The sequence below is a fragment of the Rhipicephalus microplus genome, chromosome 9 (assembly GCF_043290135.1).
Source record: "Rhipicephalus microplus isolate Deutch F79 chromosome 9, USDA_Rmic, whole genome shotgun sequence".
NCBI lineage: Eukaryota > Metazoa > Arthropoda > Arachnida > Ixodida > Ixodidae > Rhipicephalus > Rhipicephalus microplus.
Window position 1 is genome coordinate 39,841,323 of NC_134708.1, and position 8,586 is coordinate 39,849,908.

Here is an 8,586-nt window from a genome sequence, read left to right on the forward strand (position 1 = left end):
TAGGTGCTGTTCAGAACTGCACCAGGACATCCACAAATAGTACAGTAGACTCATCAAATAGACCCTGAAGGGACCAGTAAAAATATGGTTTGTTGAAGGTGGTAGGCCACTCAAAAACAAAAAAATCTTTAAGGGCAGGCAGCGTTGAAATAACTTTTTTCTCAAAGCCAGCATGTCTTATTTAATTTACCCAGCTATTTACAGTGCAAAATATTGAATATTTATTTATTGGGAGATAATCTTTGTCAAAAATTGCATTAAAAGTGCTAGCCACACCAGCTGTGATAAGTGACTAACGGGTGGCTTTATTCAGTAAAGCTTTGACATTTGTGTAACTAATGGCTGGAGCTATGCAGTGAACTAGAATAAATATTATGCAGTGAATATCAAGGAAGTAATGCTAAAAAACAAAAAAAAACAGGGAAGAAGAGCCAATTTAGACTGAGCCTGTTAGAGAATACAGCTGTGAACTGAAAAATATTCGATGAATTTCTTTTATTCTAGTTCATTGCACAGCTAAATATGTTGTATATCATTGTGCAAAATTTCAGTTCAAAGTATACGCTGAGAAATACATTATGACAGTTTGCGTCGCAACATTTGGAGCAAATTGTTATTTTCAGAAAAACGTAAATAAAGATTTCTGAGCTTGTAAGAAGGGTCACAATCTTTGCATGCAGGCCTAAAATGCACTAGATTCATAGCTGGGCCCTTCTGCGGAAGCATTATTGTCTCCTTTTGTTCGGATGGCTGTTCATCTTTTCTTCCTGGCCTGTTTTGTCCCATCCGCTGACTCGCATTTAGCATTCTGCGTGCGCAGGTGATCCCTGGCGATGCAAGCTTTCGTCGTGTGGTACCCTGGTTCTATGTCAGCTTCCCTAGGATATCTAGGGTGCTTACACTGCCATTATTAAAGTGTGCCACAGCATCATGCAAGGCAAACATTACTGTAGGCTACGTAGACCTCTTTGGGTGCCCGCTGCCATATTAGACCATTAAAACACTCATTAGCATTATGAGTCTTTCCATGAAGGCACTTAATTAGAAGTTCATCAGAGCACAGATCAATGTAGACAGTTTTAACTTTGTTGAGCACATAATTTGGAAGTCCTCCTTTGTGTACACATTTCCCTTGGCCGAATGCTTCAACCCTTTGGTATCCGCACCAGCTTTTCGGTCCAAGTGGACACAGGCCGTGTCTCGGCTGCTTGTCGGTAGAGCTGCAATGAAAAAGACTGGCAAGGGTAGCCTTTTTCATTGCAAAAAGGTTGCCCACATTAGCCCTTATGATGAGGGCATCAGTGAGCTTTCCCTTACCACCGAGTCCACGCACTGTCTTCTTCAGTTTTCTGAGGCGACAGCCAACACGCTTCTGGACATGCACAATACATTCCAGTTTCTGCACACTGTCCTTTCTATACATGTCTTTGACAGCGGCATAGCTCTTAGAATTTTTTTAAACCGAAACCACAGTTGGAAATGTGGTTTCGGTTCTGCTATAGGAGCATAGGGTATAGAAAACTTGCTTTAACTCGCAAACTAATGACGCTAGGAGGATAATTTTTGATGCAACATATATGTGAGTGTTTGGGCGTGCAAGGAAAACAAAACCCTAAAAATTTATATCGTGAAAAAAAGACTTTTGAAGGTGGCCAACCACCTTAACTGGAGTTCCATTCAATGAGAGATGACCAGGGGTGCAGAGTACAATAAGGAAACCAATCTTGTCAAAAGCATTGTTCCGTTCAAGCAGCAGCTCCATTTAACAGATTGCAGTTTACTGAGAGTCTACCGTATTCTTGCGTTTCTTATTCAAAGAGACAACGAATAAACCACCATCCACCTCAAAGTGAAATTTATTCGGATTCGAGACATTTCAATATTTCATTCATTTTATTTCATTTCCGCTGTATCACAGTGTACGGAAACTTTCTTTAAACTTGGCAACTCCGGGAAGTCCACCTTGAAACACAAAAGAACGATGAGTTCTGTGGTTTTGTGGGCAGAGCTTTTTCCAGACTTCTGAGGTTGCCGCCGAGAGATGTTTCACAGTTACCATTATTACACCTGCTAACCTGGGTGCACTAAAATATGTCTCACAAGCCAAATACCGAAAGAGCACACATTTTCTAAAGGTATGCCCTTTGTTAACCTTCAAAGTGCACACGCCGCAGCAGACTTGGAACAACAAAGACTGTCAGAACACTGCACCATTTTTAGGTCCCAGTGACCACTCGGTAACCAATGTCGGATACAAGAACATAGGCCTGAGCACTTTTGCCTCCACCAAAAATGGGGCCACAATGGCCGGGGTGCAATCCCGTGACCTGCAGGTCACTAGTTGAGCACAACAACCACTAGACCACCATATGGCGGGTTCCAAGAAAGCATTTCCTGGCCTTTCTGTACATTTATAGATGGCAGGGAAAAACTCAAAAAGAAATTGACAAATATACATGCGATTTTGAAAAGCTTTTATGCACCCAAAAAAACTTGTTAAAAAAAAACTCAAAAAGAAATTGACAAATATACATGCGATTTTGAAAAGCTTTTATGCACCCAAAAAAACTTGTTAAAAGATTAAGCAATTTAATCAGTGTTTACAGGCCAGCACCGATTTAAAAACGTTGTTCCCAATGCAACATCAGCTTTCTCACTAGTCTGAACATGCCAACACAATATCAAAAACTATATGAAGAGGTGAACGTTTAGCAACTGTGCACTGCCCAGAAATGTTTTCATACTTGTACCATGATATGCCACTTGAAGACTCAGTGCACGAAACTAGAATATGATTTGCACAGTGAGTGTTGCACTGCATGCAACCAGGCACTATGTTTCTTCCTTACATCCATGCATGCCTTTGTTTAATGGAAGCACAAAGCTGCAGTACTCGAGTGAGATGAGCTCAGACAATGTATTGAAGTAGATGACACAAAGCTGCTCTAAACTAAAATATTGTGCTTTCTGGGTAAGCCGTTCTTTCTTAGATAAAAGGAAAAAGGCAGTGCTGTCCTGAGCAATTAGCGTGACACACTAGGTCACGGCAAAAAATTTCATTTTGCTCAAAATGCGTTGCGCAGCAGGACTTGCAGATGATTTGAAGTGACTGTAAATGCGAACAGCACATGTGGTACATTAGAATGGACACGAACAACTGGCACGGACTTGTGATGAGCTTGATGATTAATAATAACATGAAGTCTAGATGAAATGGTTATGCTTAGCTAAGCCTCTCAGTGATGCTTTCACTGTTGTTACTATAGAATATACTTTTTAAGGGCTACTAAAGCAGTTGGGTTACAAGGTTCATTACTTTGCAAACATTGTACAAAAAAGTTAAGTTTTACAAGTGTTGGTGTATGACGGTGCATTTGTGGTCAGTGACAGGTTTAAGTAAGGCCACTTTAGTTGCAGCTTGGTGCATAAGGACATCCCAGGAACTGGTCAGCGATTCGCCCAGCCTCTCTCAGACCACTGAGCAATGCCCCGTGAACCGTGGCGGGATAGTTTCGAATGGTGTGCTCCCCGGCAAAGAAGAGTCGCGGGAGTGCCGGTGTCATGTGGTTCGAGCTGGGCGTGACGGGCGCGGCCAGGATGTCGTAGTCGTTGCCCGATGAGCCAGTTGCCACGAACGAGTAAGAACCACGAGACCATGGGTCAGCGCGCCACCTTGTCACGACTGTCTCCTTGGGCTGTGACACGGCGCTGTTCCCAAAAATGCCCTTGAGGACCGCGATGCAGCGGCCGATGATGACGTCGTCACTGACGTTCTCCATGATGGTCGCTGCCTCGCCCGCAACCAGGGCAAGGAGCACGGGCGCCTTGTAGAGGTTCCAGAAGAGAAAGAGTTCACCCCTGCTTCCGGTTGTGCTACCAACGTGTCCAAACAAATTCGAGTTTGGGTCCCAGAAGATGCGGTCAAAGCACAGCACGACCTTGTTCAGGTTGCCAAAGCCCAGGCGCGCAATGGCCGCTGCTTTCCACTCCGGCAACGGAGGCACGAACTGTACAGTGTTGAGTACATTGGGATTGTTGAGTATTGACTGCTTAAGCACTCCAAGTGGCAGGGTGCAAAGAACCGCATCGGCCTTGAACGTGGCCAGTCCTGTGTTGGTACGTGTGTTGGTTGTTGTGACTTCGACGCCCGTAGCGGAGAGATAGACATGCTTGACTGCAGTGTTGAGGCGAATGTCCAACCCCTCAGCCAAGGCGACAGGGACACAGGAGTAGCCATTGCGGACGGTCAAGTGGCTTCCTGTGAACTCAAAGTCATCATCCTGGTCCCAGTGCTTTAGAGATAGATTGTTGAGTGGCGTTGCATTGGCAAACTCTAGGTTAGCGAAGTGCCAGTCCAGGACCTGGCGATCGCGAGACGAGAGGTAGACATCACTGGGCGGCGACGACTCCAGTTCCTCGAGCTTGTCCTCGATCTCCCTCTGCTGCTCGAGGAGCTGGTCCCACTCTCGACACACGAGTGTTAGGTCATGGATGCGACTTCGGTGGACGAACTCCTGAGTGACATCGCGCTGCTTCTGTGCGGCCGACTCTCGGTAAATCCGATTCAGCTCCTCGACTCGCTCACGTACTTCGATGAGCTTTGTGTGGTTTTCCTTGAGCTTTTCCTGCAGCTCCAGGATGGCCTTCCAGTGCTCGATCTGCTTTTCCTTGACACTCTTCTCTTGAAGCTTGATGACCCACTCTAGGGCCTGTCCCAGTGACACAGGCTTGTTCTGAACGTAGTTGAAGTCCAGGTGGTGCGACATGTACGACGTAGCCTCGAGAAGGCGGTTGAACTCTCGCTCCACCATTTCGTCCTTGTCCTTTGGCACAGTGGTGCCATTGGACTCGTAGAGTGGGCACTTCTGCTTGATCTTGTGCAGTTCCATCTTGATCTGCTTGCTGAGGATGGTGATGGGGTTTCCTCCAAGACCCGTGACCACCATGGCTCCCAGGTCGGCTACGTAGCCACCTTTGCGGAAGGTGGCAATGCGACCTCCGACACGGTCCCTGGCTTCAAGCACGAGTACTTCCATACCGAACTGCTGCAGCTGTTGGGCCGCGGCCAGGCCCGAGATTCCGGCGCCGATGACGATGACCTTGCCATGCTTCTTGTGAAGTCCCGGCCGGGGTCTCTCGTAGACGCCAAAGTTGATGAGTCCCTGGCGCTCTAGGTAGGAGAAGATGCGGTGCACCAGGGGGCCGTCACTGTTGTACGGCGGCTCCATTTGGGGCAGTGCGTTCTCGAACACCAGTTGCTGCTTGGGGTTCTCGAGCCACAGCTGGAGCAGCCGGTTGCGGATGTGCAGGAAGATCTTTTGCGTCTGCAGTGCGCTCTGCACGATGTCGGGAAAGCAGGCCGCCTCCTGCGCGGTCATCTTGTCGAAGGGAAGTCGGCTCTGGAACGCGGCTCCCTCCAGCCCGCTCAGGTCTTCCTGATCGCTCTCGACCTCGTTCTCGACTTCGTTCTCGCCGGTTGTTCGCGTGGCGGGCGTGTCGCTCTCGGCGGCGGCGTCAGGGAGGTCTGAGGTGCCGTCGACGGCGCGGTCGCCGTCGGTCCTGACGTCCACCCTGCGCCGCTTCTTGCGCGGCTTTCGACGGGCTTGATCATCGGCGCTGCCGCTGCTGCCGGCAGCGGTGGTAGGTCCTCTGGGCGCGGGAGCGACTGGTCCTCCAGTCACTGCCGCGATGTCGGCACCACCACCGCCGCTTCTTGCGGTTGAAGCAGGGTCGTTGATCATAGCTTGTGCGGATGCCGCGTTCTGACGGCGCTCTTCGGCAACCCGATTCCACGAAGGGTTCATGAGGATGCGACACTGGTGACCGAGTTGAGCACCGGTGATTCTAGCGAGCGTTCGCGGTCTTGAACGGTTCGGTGGAGGCGCGCGAACCCGCCGATGAGCACGCGAGCACACAACGGATGAACAACGCTGTTCAGAAATGAGGCACGCGTAGCCCGACTGCGTTGTCTTTTTTTTCCTTTCGTTAACTCACTTTCGCGCGTTGTCCAGAAAGGTAACGGGACAGTTCGGCTTGGAATCGTTCAGTAAAAACGCACGCACTGCCAGGCTGCCAGCGGACACACTGCAGGGACGCGGACGCCACCGGCACAAAATTAAAAGAAAAACCTAAAAAGTATATTCACGAGCGGTAAACGTAGAACGCAGCACAGTCTATGCTGTTAGCGAAGTAAAACGACACACTTTAGATTCACTGAAATCCTATTCAGGGGTCACAAACGGCAGGTAATGGGCACCGAACAACAAAACACGCGCTCACCGCTAGTTGTCCACAACAAAACACAAATGAAAAACAAGATGGTGGTTCCGGTGACTGCAGTAATCCTTTCTCCACCACGTTTTTTTTATCATCTTTCTATTTGTAAAAGTTAGAATAAAAATAAATGTTATTGTATGTTCAAAGAATAAATAAAAATTTTTATTAAGTTTTCAAAAAGTATAATATGTAATATTGAGTCCTGGCCTTTGAGAGCCGTAATTGTGAGTTTTCTGAGGCCAAGCTTTTGTCACTTGTTTGGCCAATTGTAGCGGTTCAGTTATTCCAGCTAACGCCTCCTCTAGAAAGATGCCTGCCGCATGAGAAAAAAAAAAAAGCTGCCACACCCTTTCTTTCTTTTATTTTGAAAATGTTCTCGGTCGCCAGCGTCACTTGTGGCGAACGGTGCAACAACGCAACACTTTGCATAGCCTCCGAAACAGTAGTGCACAATTGCAGGTCTTGAACAACTTTCGACTGACGCGCCCCTATAAGCCGCAGATGAAAAACGCTTGGCTGTTACCAAAGAAGGATATATAACCAAGTTTTGTGTGTCCTTGCTGGTACCACCACTCGCCGTGATAATGAATGGATGGATGTGGCTGTACCCTTTAGATCGGGCGGCGGCTAACGTCACCTAGCCGTAATACTTAGTGAACTAACTATTAGATTTGTCTTTTTTTTTTTCCTTTAAATAGTGAGGTTGAGGATTCATACTTTGCACTGAAGGATTTAATTTTCACTCATGCCTTGACTTTAGCCACCAATCAGATAACCTCCTTCTAGTTAAGTGTACCCACTTAAAGTCTATTTTCCCTCCCTGTCCCTAAACCCCAGTCCGTTGAAAAACTCTGCGCCATCATCCTGAATTATAGGGTGAAGCCCTTTACAGAACATTATCAAGTGTTCGGCAGTTTCTTCTTCCTCTCCACACGCACTGCATACTGTGTCTACCCCTTCGTATTTGGCCCGATATGTCTTGGTTCGCAAAACTCCCGTCCTGGCCTCAAACAGTAGAGAACTACCCCGAGTACTATCATAGATCCTTTCTTTGGCAATTTCCTGCTTAAAAGTTCGATAGATCTTTAGTGCGGACTTATTAATCATGCCAATTCTCCACATGTCAGTCTCCATTTTCTTAACTTTCTTCGTAACCAATAGTTGTTTTTGGTTTGGCCACCTGCTGTTTTCTAAGTATTTACCAGTCAATTTCCTGGTTCGCTTCCTCCACTTTGTATCGACATTCTTCATGTACAAGTAGCCGAAAACCTTCCTAGCCCAACGCTCCTCCCCCATTTCTCTCAATCGCTTCTCTAAATTTTATATTGCTGCTAGCCTCCCTGCCATCAAATGATGTTCATCCCATATCGCCTTGTACTCCCTGATTTGGTGTATTCCCGTGAGCTCCTAAAGCAAGCCTACCTATTTCACGTTGCTTAATTTCTAATCTGTCTTGAACTTCTGATCTCATGCGCAAGACCGCATTGCCGAACGTCAGCCCAGGAACCATGACCCCTTTCCATAGTCCTCTCACAACATCATACCTATTGTATATCCACAGTGCCCTATTTGTGTGTGTGTGTGTGTGTGTGTGTGTGTGTGTGTGTGTGTGTGTGTGTGTGTGTGTGTGTGCGTGCGTGCGTGCGTGCGTGCGTGCGTGCGTGCGTGTGTGTGTGTGTGTGTGTGTGTGTGTGTGTGTGTGTGTGTGTGTGTGTGTGTGTGTGTGTGTGTGTGTGTGTGTGTGTGTGTGTGTGTGTGTGTGTGTGTGTGTGTGTGTGTGTGTGTGTGTGTGTGTGTGTGTGTGTGTGTGTGTGTGTGTGTGTGTGTGTGTGTGTGTGTGTGTGTGTGTGTGTGTGTGTGTGTGTGTGTGTGTGTGTGTGTGTGTGTGTGTGTGTGTGTGTGTGTGTGTGTGTGTGTGTGTGTGTGTGTGTGTGTGTGTGTGTGTGTGTGTGTGTGTGTGTGTGTGTGTGTGTGTGTGTGTGTGTGTGTGTGTGTGTGTGTGTGTGTGTGTGTGTGTGTGTGTGTGTGTGTGTGTGTGTGTGTGTGTGTGTGTGTGTGTGTGTGTGTGTGTGTGTGTGTGTGTGTGTGTGTGTGTGTGTGTGTGTGTGTGTGTGTGTGTGTGTGTGTGTGTGTGTGTGTGTGTGTGTGTGTGTGTGTGTGTGTGTCGCGAGCGCCACTGCGCGAAGCTTGTTGAAAACTGAAGGCAGGCCAACTCCGCCGGGAGCGCGAGCCATTCCTCAGGCATCTTTCTAGAGGAGGCGTTGGTCCAGCTGTTGAAGTCGGACAAACTGACAGCCAGGACAAGCCAAG

At 47.8% G+C, this 8,586-nt stretch overlaps 1 pseudogene; it reads right to left on the minus strand.

The window, feature by feature from the left end:
- Positions 1–1,838: 1,838 nt before the first annotated feature.
- On the minus strand, positions 1,839–6,302 carry LOC119163729 (lysine-specific histone demethylase 1A pseudogene; annotated as a pseudogene).
- Between the last annotated feature and the right edge of the window lie 2,284 nt (positions 6,303–8,586).